The following is a 20030-nucleotide window of genomic DNA, read 5'->3' as shown; positions in this document are numbered from 1 at the left end:
TACCGTCCCTCTTTTTCATCTTTTGTCTCTATGTTATTTATTGATCAACTCATAATTTAGTAATTATACTTTTAAAAAGATTGTTCAGGGATCCCTGGGTGGCGCAGCGGTTTAGCGCCTGCCTTTTGGCCCAGGGAGCGATCCTGGAGACCCGGGATTAAATCCCACATCGGGTTCCCGGTGCATGGAGCCTGCTTCTCCCTCTGCCTGTGTCTCTGCCTCTCTCTCTTTCTCTCTCTGACTATCATAAATAAATAAGTTAATTAATAAATAAATAAATTTAAAAAAAGGAAAAAAAATTTTTCACAGAACCCACAAAGTGCCTAGAAATCCCAAATATCAATTTAGAATAAATCTCATGTCAATATCATTTCCATTAATTATTCCCAATTTGTATTACATGCATTAATCAATATAATGCTTCATATTAATCCCATATTTCTCAGTGGGATATTCAGATTCCACTGATTATATTCCATGATTTTCAATAGTGCACTGAATACCCTTAAATAAAGTATGAAACTAAGACCATAAGCTCGACTATTACTCACATGGTCTCCATGCTCCTAATACATGAATGCAACCCAAGAACTTGGGACCATGGAAAAATCCCTATTATCTGCTTGACAGGTCCATTCTAAGGAGTACAGAGTAGAGCAGACAATAGAAAATTTTAGATCCTATATCCATTGATCCTTTTTTACTGCATTTCATTTATTCATTTAGGCATGCAGTATTTTTTCTTTTATCTAAAGGAAAGCTTAAACTTGAGACTGATCAATAACAATAATGACTTTTAATTATCAGTGCCTATATAATTCTTAAGCAAAAGGGCAAAAATTTATTCTATTTATTGCTTCATGACCATTTTTGCTCATTTCTTATGTCACCACATATATTCCTATCTGGACAATGTTTCACCTTATTTATCTGTGTTTTACATTCTTAATGTTTTAATCGCTGATCCATTCATAATAATATCTAAAAATATCAAATCAAAATAAAAATATGAGTTTTGTATATTTCTACATTGACCCATGGGATCATTTACAACAGAAAATAGGCTAGATTTTGTTTTGTGTTGACTCAGAGCTCCAGACATGTAGCAACCAAACATGAAAAACTCCTATGCCAACATTTTTTATCACTGTTCTATATTTGGGCCTCCTTCTCTTCATTTGTTTCCACATTTGTAATAACTACATTGTTAATTCATTGGTAATAAAAATCAATACATGATTCACAAAATTAAAAAAAAAAACCTTGAATAAACCAAATTTCTATCTTTAGAATCATGTTACACAAAGATCACATCTTCCATTAGTTGACCTCAATGTTGCACATTATCAATGAATCAACAATATTTCATATCCTATTTCTCATCAGGCCATAGTTAACTTTTTGATTTCACTTACTACTTTTAAATAATACCATGAACTCTCTTAAACAAATAACCCAGACCAAGGTAAGGCCTTTGACAGTTATTCACCTTGGTTTCTTTTCTAACACAAAGGTAACATAACAACCTAAATCACCATGGATGCTAAAATCAGCTCTGTGCATTCACTCTGAAGACTTGATTAAATATATGATATAAGCAGACAATATGATGAAAGATTTAGTTATTATCTCTATATTTTCCACCACTTATAATATATAGTCATTTAGGCATTTATTAATTTTTGGTAATATTTATTTTTCCGTTAATAAAATAAACTTCAAATTAATATTGACTGAGAGCAATAACTGACTATTCCCTATCGTTATCTAAATCATCCTTAGCCAAATACATGACATACTTGGTCCTTTTTTTTTAAGCCATTCCTTTACACTAATGTGCATTTCTTTAGTATATGTTTTATTTTATAAACAAAGCTTCATTCTCTCCATATTTAGCCATTTATACATGTTTATTTATTCTTGCATTAATACTTTTATAATAATATTTTAAAGCTTCATGAACTCAAAGACCAAGAATAAAATCCTTATATATTCCTGACACCCATCCATACATTCCCTTCATAAAGGAAAGTAGACCAGATTCCATTTGTGTTGGAACCTCAGAGCTCCAGAAAATGTCTCCATCATATATGATTCATATACCATCCATCATCACTGGTGGTCCAGGACTAGCTTTCTTTCTCCACAACCACCTACATTTGTTCACCATGTAATTCATTAATAAAGAAATATACATAAATCACATGAAAAAAACAAGAATAAGATCCTTTAATATTTCTAACATCCATATACCCAATCATTTCCACTGAGACCAAATTTCTTTCATTAACTTAGCTTAGTGTTTTATACATGCATTAATCAACACAGTGCTTCGTATTAATCTGATATTTAACATTAGCCTATCTCACCTTCTTTGATTATATTTAATATTTCTAAGCCTTTATTTCAATTCCAGTTAGTTAACATACAGTGTTATGTAATTTCAGGTGTACAATTTAGTGATTTAACACTTGCATACAATACCCTGTGCTCATCACAAGTGTTCTCCTTCATCCCCATCACCTCTTTAGCCATCCCCTCCTCCCTCCAGCTCTGCTCTGATAACCATCGGTTTGTTCTCTGGAGTTAAGAGTCTATTTCTTAACAGAAAAAAAAAAAAGGAGTCTATTTCTTGGTTTGCACCCCTCTCTTTTTTCCCCTTTGTTTATTTTGTTTCTAAAATCCACATTTGAGTGAAATCATATGGGTATTTGTCTTTTTCTGACTGAGTTATTTCACTTAGCATAACACTTTCTAGCTTCATCCATGTCACTCCCAAATGGTAAAATTTCATTTTAATATGATTATATAATATGAATTTTAATAATACAATGAAAAATTTTTTTAAAACAATAGTCTAGCCAAGAAAAACACTGAATATTACTCACACTGCTCACCATGCTTCTAAAACTATAAAGCTCCTGACCATGGAAGATCTTAAATTAACTGGAATACATCCATTCTGTGGGGCACAAAAAGGCAGAGCAACAACAACAAAAAGATTGAGACATTCTCTCCATTGGCCCTTAATTCTACCGTTAATTCAGTCATGTAGGCAATTAGCAAATTGTGATCATGTCTATTTTATTTTTTCTTAAGTAACAAATGACATCAATATTGCCACTGACGAAGAATATGAACATTGACTGCTACTCATTACTGCCTATGTCATACTCAGCAGAAGGGGCCACATGCTTATATCATTTATTTTCATTCATTTGCCAAATATCACCAAATATTTTTATAATTGGACAAGCTTTACTCCTATTATCTTTATTTATTTGTAATATGTTTATTGCTATTTTCACTGACCCAATTATTTTTATAGAATGAAAATGAATAAAACCCAAGACTAAAAGCAAGAGCCTTGTATATCCTGACATCTGAATAGGACCATTTCAACAACATGAAATGGATTTGTTTTGTGCTGGACCTCAGAGTTCTAGACACAGAGTATGCATCACACAAGACTCTTAGGCCAACAGTTACCATCATTGCTCCAGGACTAGCTCTTTTTTCTACTGTCATCTGCATCTGTTCATCGATTAACTGCCTAATATAGAAATAAACATGTCATCAAAAAAATCACAAATAAAATCTTTGACGATCCCTAACATTTATCCATACAATCATTTCCACTGAAGACAAACTCTTTCATTAACTGAACTCGGTGTTTCACATGTGGATTAACATCATATTGGTTCACATCGATGATATTTGATATTGGTATGTTTGGACTTTTTGATTATATTAAACACTTTTTAATAATAGAGTAATTTAAAAAAATATTCCATCCAAGATAAAGACATTATTACTCACATTGTTCTCCATGCTCCTAAGATACAGATGCAACCATGGCGCTCCTACATGTGAAGATGCTTTAATAAGCTTGTGTGTGTCATTCTGAGGAGTAGAAAGCAGAGAGGATGATAATAAATTGCAAACTAATCTTCATTGATCCTTGTTTTTTTGTATTTCGTTTTTCAGTTAGACAATCATTAATTAGAAGCATACTATATTTATTTCATTTTCTCTTAAGAAAATGAACAACTTAGGCCTTGTCCTCAACCCAGAAAATGAGCATCAACTATTATTTATCTATATAATCTTCAGCCAGAGATTTTACAGTCATGTAACATTTATTTGTCTTTTAGACTTCACAGTGTTTTCAAATTTATTAATACTATTTCTTGCCTTACTACATATTTTTATAATTAGAGCATGCCATATTCCTCTTTATTTATTTATATTTATATATATTTGTTTAGTGACTATTTCAATGCTCCAATTATAATTGTGGAATGAAAATGCATTAACAAACAGAGACCCAAAACAAGATCTTCATATACTCCTGACTTCTGCCTATAGCATCCTTTCAAACAAAGAGAATGGACAGTAGTGTGTCGTTGGACCTCAGAGTTTCAGACACATGTTATTCATCATCATCCATGACTCATACGCCACCAGTCATCATCATTGGTCCAGGATTGGCTTCTTTCTCTTTGTTTACTTCTAAGTTGTTTATTAATTTACACTAATGATGCAGGGAATATTCTTAACAAACCACCCAACCCAACACAAGAACTTTGACTTTACTCACGTTGGTCTATACATTCCTAATGCATAAGTGCAGACATGGAGCTCATGACCATGGAAGATGCTTACATCAGCCTCAGTGCGGCCATTCTGAGGAGTACAGAGCAAAGCAGTGGATAAAGAAAATTAAGCCCTTATCTACATTTACCCTTCCTTTCCACATGTCATTTACTAATGCTTTACATGTGTATTAATTTTTCATTATAGATATGTATGTTTTTCCTATCAACAAAGGGAAAAACCTTGAACTTGGAACCAATTCAGAATTGAAAAATTGATTTCTAACTACCTGTGTCTACATAATCCTTAGCCAAAGAAGTAATACTCTGATCCTTTTATTTCTTACTAGGCATCAGTGTTTTTGTCATTAATAATACGTCCTGCCATAAAAGGCATTCAAATTGGCAAAGAAGAAGTCAAACTCTCCCTCTTTGCTGATGACATGATACTCTACATAGAAAACCCAAAAGACTCCACCCCAAGATTGCTAGAACTCATACAGCAATTTGGCAGTGTGGCAGGATACAAAATCAATGCCCAGAAGTCAGTGGCATTTCTATACACTAACAATGAGACTGAAGAAAGAGAAATACGTCCTGCCTCACAACATACGTTCATAATTGGACAGTGCTTCATTTTCTCTTTATTTATTTATATTTCTTAAATGGTTCTAACACTGATCCATTGATGATAATAAATTTAAGCTATAAATCCAAGTGAGAATATGACCTTTATAGATTTCTAATATTTGTCCATAAGATCATGTACAAAAAAAGGGAATGGACTAATTATGTATTATGTTGGATCTCAGAGTTTTAGATATTTATTTTCCATCGTCCATGCCTCATATACCATCTCTCGTAAGTATAGAAAACAAACTGAGGATTGCTGGAGGGGAGGTGGGTGAGGGGATGGGAAATTGGGTGATGGGCATTAAGGACATTTTGATGTAATGAGCAGTGGGTGTTATATGCAACTGATGAATCACTAAATTCTCCCCTGAAATTAATAATACATTATATGTTAACTAATCTGAATTTACATAAAACAAAAAAAGCAATCACACATACTATTCCATATCACCATCTGTATCATCCTTATGCCAAAATGTAATCTCCTGACCCATTTATTAATGAATTCCATTTGTTCCAAGTTATATTAATAGTAATTCTTGCCTCAACCCATATATTCATAGTTGGCTATGCCTCCTCACCCTTTTCATCTTTATGCACTGACATATTTGTTTCTCTCATTTATTCATTATGAGAACAAAAAAAAATCCATGAAGCACCAAAGGCTAAGAACATGATCCTTGAATATTACTGAAACCTATAGGCTCAGTCTCACAGATATAAACACTTAAATCTCTTTTTGTAATGGACTTTAGTAGGTCATAGATGTTTTAATCATAAAATATAGTTCAGAATGTATTCCATTCACATCACTGGTCCATGGCTTGCCCTTTTTCATATAATTTGCATATCCTTTTTATATATAGTCACCACTTGCACCAGAACTAAAACACTGACTACCTCTTACATCTCCTATGTGCTTCTACCTCATAGTAGAAGTGGTTAAGATCTTTATCAGTTAAAGAATGTTTAGTAAAAACCTGAAACAGAAATCAAAAGAACTATAAAAATGAGTAACATGGACTTGGTCTATTTTTTTTATTTTTATTATTTTTTATATGTATTTTTTTTTTGGAGTTTGATTTGCCAACCTATAGTATAACACCCAGTGCTCATCCTGTCAAGGTGCCCCCCTCAGTTCCCGTCACCCAGTCACCCCATTCCCCCCCACCTCCCCTTCCACTACCCCTTGTTTTTTTCCCAGAGTTAGGAGTCTCTCATGTTTTGTCACCCCCTCTGATTTTTCCCACTCATTTTCTTTCCTTTCCCCTATAATCCCTTTCACTATTTTTTATATTCCCCATATGAGTGAAACCATATAATGATTGGTCTTCTCTGATTGACTTACTTCACTCAGCATAATACCCTCCAGTTCCATCCACGTTGAAGTAAATGGTGGATATTCATCATTTCTAATGGCTCAGTAATATTCCATTGTATATATACACCACATCTTCTTTATCCATTCATCTTTCAATGGACACCGAGGCTTGGTCTATTTTTAAAATCATCCTGAGTAGGGGAGGTGGATTGGGGGAGAAGATGGCTAAAGAGGTGATGTTGATGAAAGAGTGCGCTTGTGATGGGCACAGGGTGTTGTATGCAATCACTATATTGTATACCTGAAACTAATATTACACTGTATGTTAGTTAACTAACTGGAATTGAAAAAGAAACTTTAAAAAAAAGTATTAAATATAATCAAAGAAATGCTGAGGGTAAGGCCAGCAATCTATAGTTTAACCAGCCTTTCAGGTGACTGTGGTACTCACTCAAGATTTAGAACCATTGCCCTTATAGTCAGCTCACCCAGAGAGGTAACACCTTTAATATACTGAGTTCTTAATACACTACAGAATTTCCCAATTATATAAATGAAAATTTCAACCTCAGAACATTTTTTCTAGCATTAATTACTTTCTTTATCTACCTACCATCATTTATCTCTCTACCTATTATCTATCTACTTATCATCTACTGATTTTTTTTATTTATTCCCTTAGAATAATGTACTAAATTCCCAGGATCCACATATACCTTATAATTAGATTCTTGCAAATTACTGAAGTCTAGCTATAGTCTTATTCCCACAGAAGTAATATACCAAATCTCCTTTTTAAAAGAAATTCAGTACTGCAGAAATGAATTAATCAGAAGACACATTCAAAATGCATTCCATTCAGATCATGGGTCCTTGCTTGGCTCTTTTTTTCAAGTTTTTATTTCAGTTAGTTAACAGATAGTGTAATATTAGTTTCAGGTGTAGAATTTAGTGATTCATCACTTACATTTAACACCCAGTGCTCATCACAAGAAGTGTATTCCTTATACCCATCCCCCACTTAGCCGATTCCCCTGCCTACTTCCCCTCTAGCAAGCCTTAGATTATCCTCTAGAGTTAAGAGTCTGTTTTATGGTTTGCTGCTCTCTCTATTTTCCCCTAGGTTCACCTGGTTCATTGCTTAAATTCTAATATGAGTGAAATCATATGGTATTTTTCTCTGGCTGACTTATTTCACTTAGCATTATACCATCTAGCCCCATACATGTCATTATAAATGGCAAGATGTCATTCTTTTTTATGGCTAATATTCCTTTGTATATATTTACTACAACTTCCTTTTTTTAAATAAATTTATTTTTTATTGGTGTTCAATTTGCCAATGTACAGAATAACACCCAGTGCTCATCCCATCAAGTGCCCACCTCAGTGCCTGCCACCCAGTCACCCCCACCCCCCGCCCTCCTCCCCTTCCATCACCCCTAGTTTGTTTCCCAGAGTTTGGAGTCTTCCATGTTTTGTCTCCCTTTCTGATATTTCCCACTTATTTTTTCTCCTTTCCCCTTTATTCCCTTTCACTATTTTTTATATTCCCCAGATGAATGAGACCATTTAATGTTTGTCCTTCTCCGATTGACTTATTACTACAACTTCCTAATCCATTCATCTGTCGATGGACATTTGGGCTCTTTCCATATTTTGACTATTGTAGATAATGCTGTGATAAATATTGGGGTGCATGTGCCCCTTCAAATCAGCACTTTTGTATCCTTGGGCAAATATCTAATAATACAATTGCTGGATCATAGGGTGGTTCTATTTTTAATATTTTGAGGAACCTCCATACATTTTCATTTAACTTGTACATTCTTTAAAGATATAGGTACACTCATGAATCCACTATCCATTCCTCATTCCAAAGACTGTACCTTACATCTTTCTATGAGTTGTTTCATTGATTTAACAACTTAGATCTTTTCCACAGAAGAATGATTATAAACTGTGGTGCAAATCTAAGATGGAAAATTAGATACTTAAGAATGTGAATGTAGACTGGGTGACGGGCACTGAGGGGGGCACCTGATGGGATGAGCACTGGGTGTTATTCTATATGTTGGCAAATTGAACACCAATAAAAAATAAATTTATAAAAAAAAAGAATGTGGGATCCCTGGGTGGCGCAGCGGTTTGGCGCCTGCCTTTGGCTCAGGGCGCGATCCTGGAGACCCGGGATCGAATCCCACATCGGGCTCCCGGTGCATGGAGCCTGCTTCTCCCTCTGCCTGTGTCTCTGCCTCTCTCTCTCTCTCTCTCTGTGACTATCATAAATAAATTTTAAAAAATTAAAAAAAAAAGAATGTGAATGTAAAATCCTCAATCCTTTAAAAAAAATCATACTGAAATTGGTTACTTCATAAACCTTGCCACATATCTCCACCATAGACTCATATTTGGTCTTCTTTAATTTTATTTATGCATATAAATATTTGTTGATCGCTTTAACATTCATTCATTCAAACTTTAATTCATAAAAAATTGACAAACTATTCACTTTTTTTAAAAAATGAAAACCATTGAAAAAAATGAAAGTTCTTTAACTTCCCAGAAACCCAGAATAGAAATGCTAATTGTACATCTGCACAGTTCCCCTAAATCAACTTGGAGAGAACTGAGATTTGTTTCTTGGAGGGACAAAACATGAGTAGAACTACTGAATCATGTATCACCCCATGCTCATTGCTGGCCACGTGTTTTGTCCTCTTTTTTATCTTATTAATTTATTTATTAATTTATAATGATAAAATGTGTACTGTTATATACAAACTTAAGATTATAACACTAATAATAACTGTGTACAAAAATAATAATAGTAGTAATAATAATAATAATAACTGTGTACAGGTACTCACTATAATAAATGACAAAGGACTATATACTTCTTTTCCAACTTTACTGAGAAGTTATTGATAAACACATTGCATATATTTAAAGTATACAATGTGACATTTGATTTACATATACATTGAGGAATGATCACCAATAGAACATAGTGAAGCCAATTGGATTGATCATATCTTGTTATATGACTTAATTTTGTCACTGGTTCATGCTTGACCCTCTTTAAAATAGTTAGTTGATGACATTATATAAACTTTTTCCCTATTTCTCAACTGAAAAAAACAAAAACACTTGCAATCCAAAGATGGCATGGAACATGAACATCAACAATGACACACATCTGTCCCTATGTCCCTTCTGATGAGGTATAAATGCCTTTATATTTTTTTAATGGATTTCTGTTCCTTAGAAATGAATTTGGAATGATGTTAATTTCATTACATAAGCTATAATCACACCGCATTAGGACCTATTTTTCCCTCATTTATTCATGCTTTTAGCTATTGTTGCATTGCTTAATTTTTAATAAACAATCAATATTTGTGAAACTCAGTAGCCCAATAGTAATATTCCTGGATATCTCTAACAACTGCTTATAGGACCATTTATAACAGAAGCAATAGACTAGATTTCCTTTTGCACTGGATCACAATGTTGTAGATAAGCCTTATTCATACTTGCCTCTTCTCGGACTAGTTAGTCTTCAATATTGGTCCAGATTTTGCCCTCTTTTTCTTCTTTGAACCATGATTTTGTTTAGATATTAATTCATTAATTCACTAATAATAAAAAATGCTCATGAGGCTTTGAAAACTTTAACATCCCTAATATCTGTACATAAAATCACTTTCTACCGGGCAAATAGTCTAGATAGACTTTGCTACCTGACCTCGGTGTTGAATGTATAGATTAGCCAACATGTTCATTTTAACCTCTTACTTTATTATTAGTGCATGGTTGACAGGGACTAATGTGTAACATCTGTCAATAGTATTATTTACCCCCAGCAACTCATTTCTTTCATTAACTGACCTCAATGTTTTGAATATGCATTAATGAACACAATGTTTCATATTAGCTGCATTTTAGGGCCATGGTTGGCATTCACTGATTATATTTTACATTTTTTAACAATACAGTGAATATCCTTAAACCACCTAAACTGAGACAAGAACATTGACTATTACTCACATTGGTCTCCATTCTCCAACACAAAGATGTAGCCATAGAACTTGCGATCATGGAAGAATGCTTAAATCAGCGTGCGTCTATTCTGCAGAGTAAAGAGCAGAGCAGATGAAAAGAAAAAGCTTGAGACCTTATTATCTCCATTGGTCCTTGCACCCCACCTCTTATCTAGTTGGTCATTTAGGGAATTTGCAATTAGGGTACCTGTTTACTTAGTTTCTCCTAGTAAATGAATAATAGTGAGCTTGCCACTGACACAGAATAGGAGCATTAACCATTACTATTTAACACTGCCTATGCAGTCACTCGCCAAAGAGGCAACACTTTTGTTTGTATCACTTATTTCTTAGTGGATAAGGGTGTGTTTTCAACACACATTCATAGTTATTTCTTGTCTCTCTAGGTGTTTTTATAATTGGACATGCCTTATGACCATAATCTTTATACAGTTTATTGATCATCTCATTGATCCAATTATAAAAATAGAGAATGCATGAACATGAACCCAAAACAGGATCCTTCTGTATTCATGATATCTGTCTAGAAGATCACTTCACACAGGGTGGTGGACTAGACTGTATTTCTGTTGGACCTCGGACTTCCAGACACATATTCATTGTATATGACTCACACGCCACCAGTGGTCATCATCGATCCAATAATGTCCCTCTTTTTCTCCATTCAGTGCTACATTGTTTATTGACTAATTCATTAATTCACTAATAATAATTTTAAGATGCTATTATTCACAAAAGTGCAAAGAAAGCCTTGATATCTCTACTATGTCCATAAGATTATCACTTTTGTTAATTATACTGTTTTTTTAAAGATTTTATTTATTCATTCATGAGAGACACAGAGAGAGAGGCAGAGACACAGGCAGAGGGAGAAGCAGGCTTCATGCAGGAAGCCCAATGTGGGACTCCATCCCCGGTCTCCAGGATCACACCCTGGGCTGAAGACGACCCTAAACCGCTGAGCCACCTGGGCTGCCCTAATTATAATATTTTATACAAATGCATTAATCACTACAATCAACCCCTACTAATCAATATAATCAATTCCATATTTGTCACTGGGCTATAGTTGCCCTTAATTATATTGCATACTTCCTAATGATATAGTAAATACCTTTTTTTAAAAAAAAGAAACCAGGAAAAGACAAAAACTTTGACTATTACTCACATTGGTCTCTATGCTCCTAACTCACAGATGCAACCAGAGAGCTCGTAACCATGGAAGTGCTTATAGCAGCTGGAGTGCATGCATTCTGAGGAGTACAGAGCAGAGCAGATGATAACAAGATGGAGAGACACTCTACTGATGCACTTATTTTACCTTCATTTTGTCTGTCACTTAGAAATACAGCACGTTGGAGTCATATTTATTAATTTTCCCTGAACAAACAGTATCAATATCTTGCTCTTGACACAGAGCAAGAATAAGAATTTGGGCTGTTATTTACTGTCTATATCCTCCTTAACCAAAGAGATAAGACACTTGAACCATTTACATTTTGTAATAAACTTCAGTATTTTCAATAAATGTGAATAATTTTTACTAAGAGCAGATATGCTTCACCCTCTTGATCTTATTTGTACTTGCATATGGGTTCTTCTTTGAGTCATTTATTACAGTAGAATCAAAATTCATGAAAATGAACCAAGAAAATGGTCCTTTTTCTTTCCCTAACATCTGTCCATAGAATTATTTTATTGGACCTCAGAGTTTCAGACACGTAATATTCATCATCCATGACTCATACGCCACCAACTGTCATCATTGGTCCAAATCTGAGCCCTGTTTTCTTCATTCTCTTGTATACTACTTCACTAACTACTAAATTCACTAATGTTAATTTTTAAAACCTGTGATTCACAAAAATCCAATGAATATTGTACATCTGCCTATAGGATTATTTGCCACATTGTTAGATCTCTTATGATCATCAATACTTCACATATGCATTAGCAAGTGTTATATACCATATTTACCAGTTCCCATATTTAGGGTTTTTTTTTATTTTAATAATAAATTTATTTTTGGGATCCCTGGGTGGCGCAGCGGTTTGGCGCCTGCCTTTGGCCCAGGGCGCGATCCTGGAGACCTGGGATCGAATCCCACGTCAGGCTCCCGGTGCATGGAGCCTGCTTCTCCCTCTGCCTATGTCTCTGCCTCTCTCTCTCTCTGTGTGACTATCATAAATAAATAAAAATAAAAATAAAATAAAATAAAATAAATTTATTTTTTATTGGTGTTCAATTTGCCAACATACAGAATAATACCCAGTGCTCATCCCATCAAGTGCCCACCTCAGTGCCCACCACCCAGTCACCTCCACCCCCTGCCCTCCTCCCCTTCCACCACCCCTAGTTTGTTTCCCAGAGTTAGGAGTCTTCCATGTTATGTCTCCCTTTCTGATATTTCTCACTTATTTTATTTTATTTTTAAAGGTTTTATTTATTTATTCATGAAAGACACAGAGGCAGAGACATAGGCAGAGGGAGAAGCAGGCTCCCCATGGGGAGACTGATGTAGAACCTGATCCCAGAACCCTGGAATCATGACCTGAGCCAAAGGCAGACGCTCAACCACCGAGCCACCCAGGTGTCCCTAGGGATTTAAATTATATTTCATACTTTCAATAATACAGCAGATACCTTTTTTAAAAACATTTAAACAAATACAAGAACTTTAACCTTTACTCACATTCATCTCTATGCTCAGAACACACAGGACATCACAGACCTTTTGACTATGGAAAATGCTTATATCAGCTGGAGTGTGTCGATTCTGAGGAGTGTTAACACAGAGCAGATAATTAAAATTGAAACTTCAACCCTATTAGTCCTTGTTTTCCTCATTTCATTTTTTCAGTTATCTGGGTATTGGTTAATTTTTCACAACATATATACATATGAAAATATAAACATATATATTACAAAATTAATATCCTCAACTCGAAAATGACCCAGGCTTAGAAAATTGGATACTGCTTATTAGTGTCAGTGTCTACATGATCCTTAGTAAAAGAGATAACACCTTTGGTCCATTAATTTCTCAAGTTTCTTTAGTTTACATTAAAAGGATTTCTTGCCTCACCAAATATATTCATACTTGGTAAGTCTTCATCCTCTTTTTATTTATAGATTTTTTTATTGGTTCTATCATTGATCTATGTATTCTAATAATATAGAAATCCATAAATCCAAAATGACAAGAACACTATCTATATATTCTAACATGTATCCATAGGATCATTGTGTTGGACCTCAGACTTCCAGACACGTAGCATTCATCGTATATGACTCATACGCCACCAGCTGTCATCATTGGTCCATGCACAAGCCTCCTTTTCTTTATTCTCATATGCATTTTTTAAGGATCAATTCATCAATTCACTATGGTAATTAGATAAATATCTATGAATCTCAAAAGTGGAAGGACAAAAGCCTACAGTATTTCGATCATTTTTCTTTAGAATCATTGGCTAATTAAATAAACTTCTTCATTAACCACCCTCATTGTGGTAAAGGTAGGATGGTCAACATAATGTTTCATACATTTCCAACTTAGTCATTGGACCATGCTTGGTCTTTTTTCTTATATTGAATGCTTTTTAAACAATTACAGTGATACCCTAAACAAACCCTCCAAAGCAAGGAAAGAACTTTGATTATTACGCACATCGGGCTTCATGCTCCCACACAGAGAGGCTAGCCTGGAGCGCCTGAACATGGCAGATGCTTACATCGGGTCAAGTATTTTCTTTCTGAGAAGCACAAAGCAAAATAGGTGAGAACAAGATTGAAATGTTGTCTCCCGTGTTCTGCACATTCCATTTTACATGGAGTCAATCATCTGGAAATATATTAATTTGCAATCATGCTTATTAATTTTCTATTTAAAAAATGAATAATACTTGCTACTGACCCAGAATAAGAACTTCTCTATTCTCACTAAAGAGGTAAAGCACATGAACCATTTATTTTTCTTAATGGAATTCAGTATATTCAATATCTTTGAATAGTTCTTATTGCCTCACCACATATACTAAGAGTGCATATGCTTTATGTTCTTCATTTTTACTTTTTAATATTTGTGCATTGATTCTTAAATTGATTAATTGATAATAAAAGAATCAAAATTCAGGAAAGCAATCTAAGAAAATGGTCCCTTTGCATTCCTAAAATCAGTCTATAGGATAATTTCAGACAGGTAATAGATTGTATCTCTTTTTGCATTGGACCTCAGAGTTCCAGACACGTAGTATTCATCGTCCATGACTCCTACGCCACCAGCCGTCATCATTGGTCCATATTTAAGCCCCTTTCTCTTCATATTCTATATATTATTTCACTAATTCCTTAATTCACTAATGTCATTTTTTTAAAAACCCTATGATTCACCAAAAAATGATGAATAAGAACCTTGAATATTCTACATCTGTCCAGAGAATCATTTATCACATTGATATAACCTTTCATTAATTATACTTAATCTATCATAAATGCATTAATAAATATAATGCTTGGTAATACTCACATATTTATCATTGGCCATGATTGGCCTTTCGAATTATATTCACACTATTAATAATACAGTAAATGCTCCTTTTTTTTATAACCTGTCAAATGAAAACATAAGACTTATTACTCACACTGGTCTCTGTAATCAGAGATGCAATCATAGAGATTGTAACCAAGAATTCTTCAACCAGCTTTGGGATGTCCATCCTGAGGAATACAAAGCAGAGCATGTGATAAAAAAGATCAGAGATCTCATCTAAATTGATCCTTCCTTTCATATTTTATTCACTCTATCATTTAGGTATTTATTAATTTTCATTCTCTTAATAAAAGGAACCACCACAAATTTGAGACTTACCTAAAAACTAAAATTGACTCTTACTTGTGAGTTTCTATGACCCTTAGCCAAAGAGAGGACACTCTCAATCAATTTATTTCTTAAGGGACATCAATGTTTTCAATTTTTGGTAATAATTATTCTTGCCTTACCACATATATTCACAGCTGGACTGATGCTTCACTCTCTTTTTCTTTATCTGTCTATTTATATCTCATTAATGGTTCTATCATTGATCCATCTATAATAATAAATCTATATTGATAAAACCAAGGCAAGAACGTGATCTTTGTATATTTCTAGTATCTGTCTACAGGAGCATGTCCGAAAGAAGGATCTGACTAATTATGTCTTATATTGGACCTCAGAATACCAGGCACATATTATTCACCATCCAGATACATATGCCACCAGTCACCATCAAAGGTTCAGGTTTGGGTCTCTTTTTCTTCATTCATTTCTACCTTGATACCAAATAAATCATTAATCCATTAATAACAATAAAATAAACACATGATTCACAAAATCCAAGAAGATCCTTTCAGATCTCTAAAATCTCTCTATAGAATCATTTCCCACAGAGACTGATTCTGTCTCATTAATCAACCTCTATATTGCCATTATTGATTAATCAACATTACAATTGATATATTTCTCACTGGGACATAGCTAACTTTTTAAAATTATGTTTCATACTTTTTAATAATTCAATGAATACCTATAAACAGATGACCCAATATAAGATGACAACTTTGACCATTACTTACCATGGTCTCTTTCCACCACGGAAGCAGCATGACAACCTTGACCACAGCCAGACCGCTCGAGGTTCCATTCTGAAGAGTACCAGTTAGAACAAATGATAAAAAGATTGAGACATTCTCTCCATTGATCCAAAGTTCCTACCACTCATGTATGTAGTCATTTAGATATTTACTAATGTATGGTTAATATTTATTTAACCTTCATAAAGTAAACATTAAACATGCAAGTTTCTCAGTTTAATAATGGACTTTTAAAAATAAAGATCTCAGGATCCCTAGGTGGCGCAGCGGTTTAGCGCCTGCCTTTGGCCCAGGGCACGGTCCTGGAGACCTGGGATCGAAACCCACATCAGGCTCCCAGCATGGAGCCTGCTTCTCCCTCTACCTATGTCTCTGCCTCTCTCTCTCTCTGTGTGACTATCATAAATAAATAAAAATTAAAAAAAATAAATAAAAAATAAAGATCTCTCATTTTAATTGAGATAAAATTAGCCATTGAAAGTTAACAAATTAGTAGCATTCAGTATTTTCACAATATTGTGCAACTGCCATTTCTATGTAGTTTCAAAATACTTGCATCACTCCAAAATAAAATCCCATATTCATTAAGCAGTCTGTCCTCCTCCTCCTGCCTCAAGCCCTGGGCAACTACCAATCTTTATTCTCGCCCTCTGGATTTACCTACTTTGGAGATTTCATATAAATGGAGTTATGCATGACGTAACCTTTTCCATATGCCTTCTTTCACTTGGCACAATGTTTTCAAGGGACATCTGCATCGCAGCACTACTTCATTCCTTCGCAGCCACCCTGGAAAACAGTATGGAGGGTCCTCAAAAAGTTAAAAATAGAGCTATCCTATGATCCAGCAATTGCACTACTAGGTATTTATTCAAAGGATTTTATAAACATGTTGATTCAAAGGGTCACCTACAACCCAATGTTTATTTATTTTTTTATAATTTTTTTTAAATTTATTTATGATAGTCACACACAGAGAGAGAGAGAGAGGCAGAGACACAGGCAGAGGGAGAAGCAGGCTCCATGCACCAGGAGCCCGACGTGGGATTCGATACCGGGGCTCCAGGATCGTGCCCTGGGCCAAAGGCAGGCGCCAAACCACTGCGCCACCCAGGGATCCCCAACCCAATGTTTATAGCAGCAATGACCACAATAGCCAAACTATGGAAAGTGCCCAGATGTCCATCAACAGATGAAGGGATAAAGAAGAGGTGGTACATACACACAATGGAATATTACTCGGCCATCAAAAAGAATGAAATCTTGCCATTTGCAACAACATGGATGGAACTAGAGGGTATTACTCTAAGTGAAATAAGTCAGTCTGAGAAAGGCAAATACCATAGGATTTCGCTCATATGTGGAATTTAAGAAACAGAACAGAGGACCATAGGGGAAGGAAAAAGAAAAGAAGATGGAAAGAAACCATAAGAGACTCTTAATCATAAGAAACAAACAGGGTTGCTGGAAGGGAGTGAGATGGGGAATGGGGTAACTAGGTGATGCTCATGAAGGAGGGCATGTGATATAATGACTCCTGGGTGTTATATGCAACTGACAAATCACTAAATTCTACCTCTGAAACTAATAATACACTATATGTTAATTAAATTGAATTTAAAATTTTTTTTAATTTTCTTTTTATTTGAGTACAGTTGACACAGTGCTACATTAGTTTCAGGTGTACAATACATGATCCAACATCTCTAAACATTATGCTATACTCAATATGCTATTATGATATCATTGACTATATTCTTTATATTGTACCCTTTATTTCCATGACACAATAATTGAGTATTACTGATTGCTGTCTATATTACCCTTAGTCAAAAATGTAAAATAAATTTCATTCATTTATTATCCATTCTTCTACTAATATTTCTCTTTGCTATATATTTTAATAATGAACAATACTTAACCCTCTTCATCTTTATTCATTTGCTCATTTATTCATTTGTTTATTCTGTCATTAATACTTCTATAATATTTCTAAAAATTCATGAACACAAAGAATAAGAACAAAGTCCTTGTATATTCCTGACCTCTGTCTATAGGAACACTGTGAACAGAGGGACTAGACTAGATATCTTTGTGTTGGCTGGACCTCAGACTTCCAGACACATAGCATTCATTGTATATGACTCATACGCCACCAGCTGTCATCATTGGTCCATGCTTGGATCTCCTTTTCTTCATTCTTGTTTACATTTGTTTACTATCAATTTATTAAGTCAATAATAATAATAAAATAAGTATCTGTGAATCACAAAACTCAAGGACAAGATACTTAAGTATCTTTGGCATCTGTCTATAGAACCTTTTGCCTCACTGAATATATTTATTTGACCAATGGTCTTCATTGTGGAACATATTGATTAGTTACCATAATGTTTATTGTCAACACCAATTTTATTGTATCATTGTATTGTTTATTGTATCATTGAGCTATGTTTGGAAATCCTTGAATTTTTAATATGACACTGAATATCCTATACAAACCACCTAAACCAGGAGAAGAATCTGTCACTCACATTGGCTTTCATGCTCTCACACACAGGGGCATCCATGAGCACCTGATCACAGCCAAATGCCTAAGTAAGTTCAAGTGTATCCATTCTGAGGAATACAAAGCAGAACAGACAATAATGGTATGAGAGACTATTGATCCACACATTTTATCTTCAGTTAGTCATTTAGGAATGCAGTGAATTGGGATCATATTAACTATTTTTCTCAAAAAAAATGTCAAACCTAACACTAACATAAAATAAGAATTTTTATATTCATTGTCTATATAATCATTCTTGGCCAAAGAGTAAGACACGTGAAACATTTACATTTCTTAATGAACTGTAGCATTTTAAATATATATTAATAGCTTTTATCCCCTCACCACATATACTAAGAGCAAACATGTTTCACTCTCTTTATCTTATTTGTAACTGTACACTTATTGTCTCTTTGGGCCATTTTTAACAGTAAAACCAAAACTCATAAACACAAAGCAAGAAAATTATTATTCTATATTCCTAATATTTGTCTAAAATACCATGTCAAACAGAGGCAACAGATCAGCTTTCTTTTTTTATTGGACCTCAGGGTTTCAGACACATAATATTCATCATCCATGACTCATACGCCACCAACTATCATCATTGGTCCAAACCTGAGCCTCTTTTCATTCTTAACTGCATAAGTTCACTGACCAATTCATGAATTCACTAATATCAATTCCTAAAATTCTATGATTCACAAAAACCCAAGAATAAGAATATTCTATATCTGCCTATAGGATCATCTACCACATTGATATATCTCTTTCACTAATTATCATCAAAGTTCTATATATGGATTAATACAATGCAGCAGACCAATCCCATATATATCATTCCTGATGGTTGACATTTCTTATTATATTTCATACTTTTGATAATACAGTGAATACTTGAAACAATAAATTTGCAAATGCAGACACACAACTATTACTCACATTCGTCTCTGCAACATAGAGCTTGTGACCGCAGGAGATGCTTCAGCCCACTGGAGTTGTGCACCCATTCTGAGGAGTACAGAGCAGAGCAGGTAATAAAAAAAATTGAAGTCTTCTTTAAATGGATCCTTGTTTTACTCATTTCATTTATTCAATCATAAAGGTACCTTTTATTTTTCATAATTTCTACACATATATTAGCATAAATATAAATGTAACATTATGATCCTTAGATAAAGAGGGAACACCCTTGGTCCATTTTATCTCTTAACCTGCATTGGTTTCTTCAG

At 34.2% G+C, this 20030-nt stretch overlaps 1 long non-coding RNA gene, 10 other non-coding genes and 1 pseudogene across 23 annotated transcripts in view; all 12 read right to left on the bottom strand.

Moving 5' to 3' along the window:
• The window catches only part of LOC112657025 (uncharacterized), a 107058-nt gene that overhangs the window by 27533 nt on the left and 59495 nt on the right, over positions 1–20030 (bottom strand). For 8 of the 13 annotated variants that reach the window (XR_007412568.1, XR_007412569.1, XR_007412561.1 and 5 more), the window contains 11 exons: positions 19741–19809; positions 18782–18866; positions 16908–17036; positions 16230–16298; positions 15257–15332; positions 14284–14368; positions 13306–13389; positions 11782–11866; positions 10600–10681; positions 4601–4686; positions 3820–3903 (listed from right to left, as the gene is read on the bottom strand). This is a non-coding gene — a long non-coding RNA (uncharacterized LOC112657025). Of the gene's footprint in view, positions 1–3819; positions 3904–4600; positions 4687–6576; positions 6851–10599; positions 10682–11781; positions 11867–13305; positions 13390–14283; positions 14369–15256; positions 15333–16229; positions 16299–16907; positions 17037–18781; positions 18867–19740; positions 19810–20030 lie in introns of all 13 variants that reach the window. The other 5 variants (XR_007412562.1, XR_007412559.1, XR_007412565.1 and 2 more) reach the window with 5 other exon arrangements.
• LOC112658185 (small nucleolar RNA SNORD113/SNORD114 family) lies at positions 1081–1155 on the bottom strand. Its single transcript, XR_003135579.1, has one exon. It is a non-coding gene; the product is annotated as a small nucleolar RNA SNORD113/SNORD114 family (small nucleolar RNA).
• On the bottom strand, positions 2054–2126 carry LOC112658183 (small nucleolar RNA SNORD113/SNORD114 family). Its single transcript, XR_003135578.1, has one exon. It is a non-coding gene; the product is annotated as a small nucleolar RNA SNORD113/SNORD114 family (small nucleolar RNA).
• Positions 3428–3502, bottom strand: LOC112658164 (small nucleolar RNA SNORD113/SNORD114 family). Its single transcript, XR_003135562.1, has one exon. It is a non-coding gene; the product is annotated as a small nucleolar RNA SNORD113/SNORD114 family (small nucleolar RNA).
• LOC112658148 (small nucleolar RNA SNORD113/SNORD114 family) lies at positions 4407–4484 on the bottom strand (annotated as a pseudogene).
• LOC112658151 (small nucleolar RNA SNORD113/SNORD114 family) lies at positions 11183–11254 on the bottom strand. Its single transcript, XR_003135550.1, has one exon. It is a non-coding gene; the product is annotated as a small nucleolar RNA SNORD113/SNORD114 family (small nucleolar RNA).
• LOC112658130 (small nucleolar RNA SNORD113/SNORD114 family) lies at positions 12312–12386 on the bottom strand. The gene has a single exon (XR_003135531.1). It is a non-coding gene; the product is annotated as a small nucleolar RNA SNORD113/SNORD114 family (small nucleolar RNA).
• On the bottom strand, positions 13862–13936 carry LOC112658131 (small nucleolar RNA SNORD113/SNORD114 family). Its single transcript, XR_003135532.1, has one exon. It is a non-coding gene; the product is annotated as a small nucleolar RNA SNORD113/SNORD114 family (small nucleolar RNA).
• LOC112658137 (small nucleolar RNA SNORD113/SNORD114 family) lies at positions 14840–14914 on the bottom strand. Its single transcript, XR_003135537.1, has one exon. It is a non-coding gene; the product is annotated as a small nucleolar RNA SNORD113/SNORD114 family (small nucleolar RNA).
• On the bottom strand, positions 15820–15893 carry LOC112658179 (small nucleolar RNA SNORD113/SNORD114 family). The gene has a single exon (XR_003135574.1). It is a non-coding gene; the product is annotated as a small nucleolar RNA SNORD113/SNORD114 family (small nucleolar RNA).
• On the bottom strand, positions 18349–18423 carry LOC112658139 (small nucleolar RNA SNORD113/SNORD114 family). Its single transcript, XR_003135539.1, has one exon. It is a non-coding gene; the product is annotated as a small nucleolar RNA SNORD113/SNORD114 family (small nucleolar RNA).
• Positions 19339–19413, bottom strand: LOC112658146 (small nucleolar RNA SNORD113/SNORD114 family). The gene has a single exon (XR_003135546.1). It is a non-coding gene; the product is annotated as a small nucleolar RNA SNORD113/SNORD114 family (small nucleolar RNA).

The sequence above is a fragment of the Canis lupus genome, chromosome 8, assembly GCF_003254725.2.
Source record: "Canis lupus dingo isolate Sandy chromosome 8, ASM325472v2, whole genome shotgun sequence".
Lineage (NCBI taxonomy): Eukaryota > Metazoa > Chordata > Mammalia > Carnivora > Canidae > Canis > Canis lupus.
The sequence above is the reverse complement of the archived record's forward strand: the minus strand, read 5'-3'. Positions and strand labels throughout refer to the sequence as shown.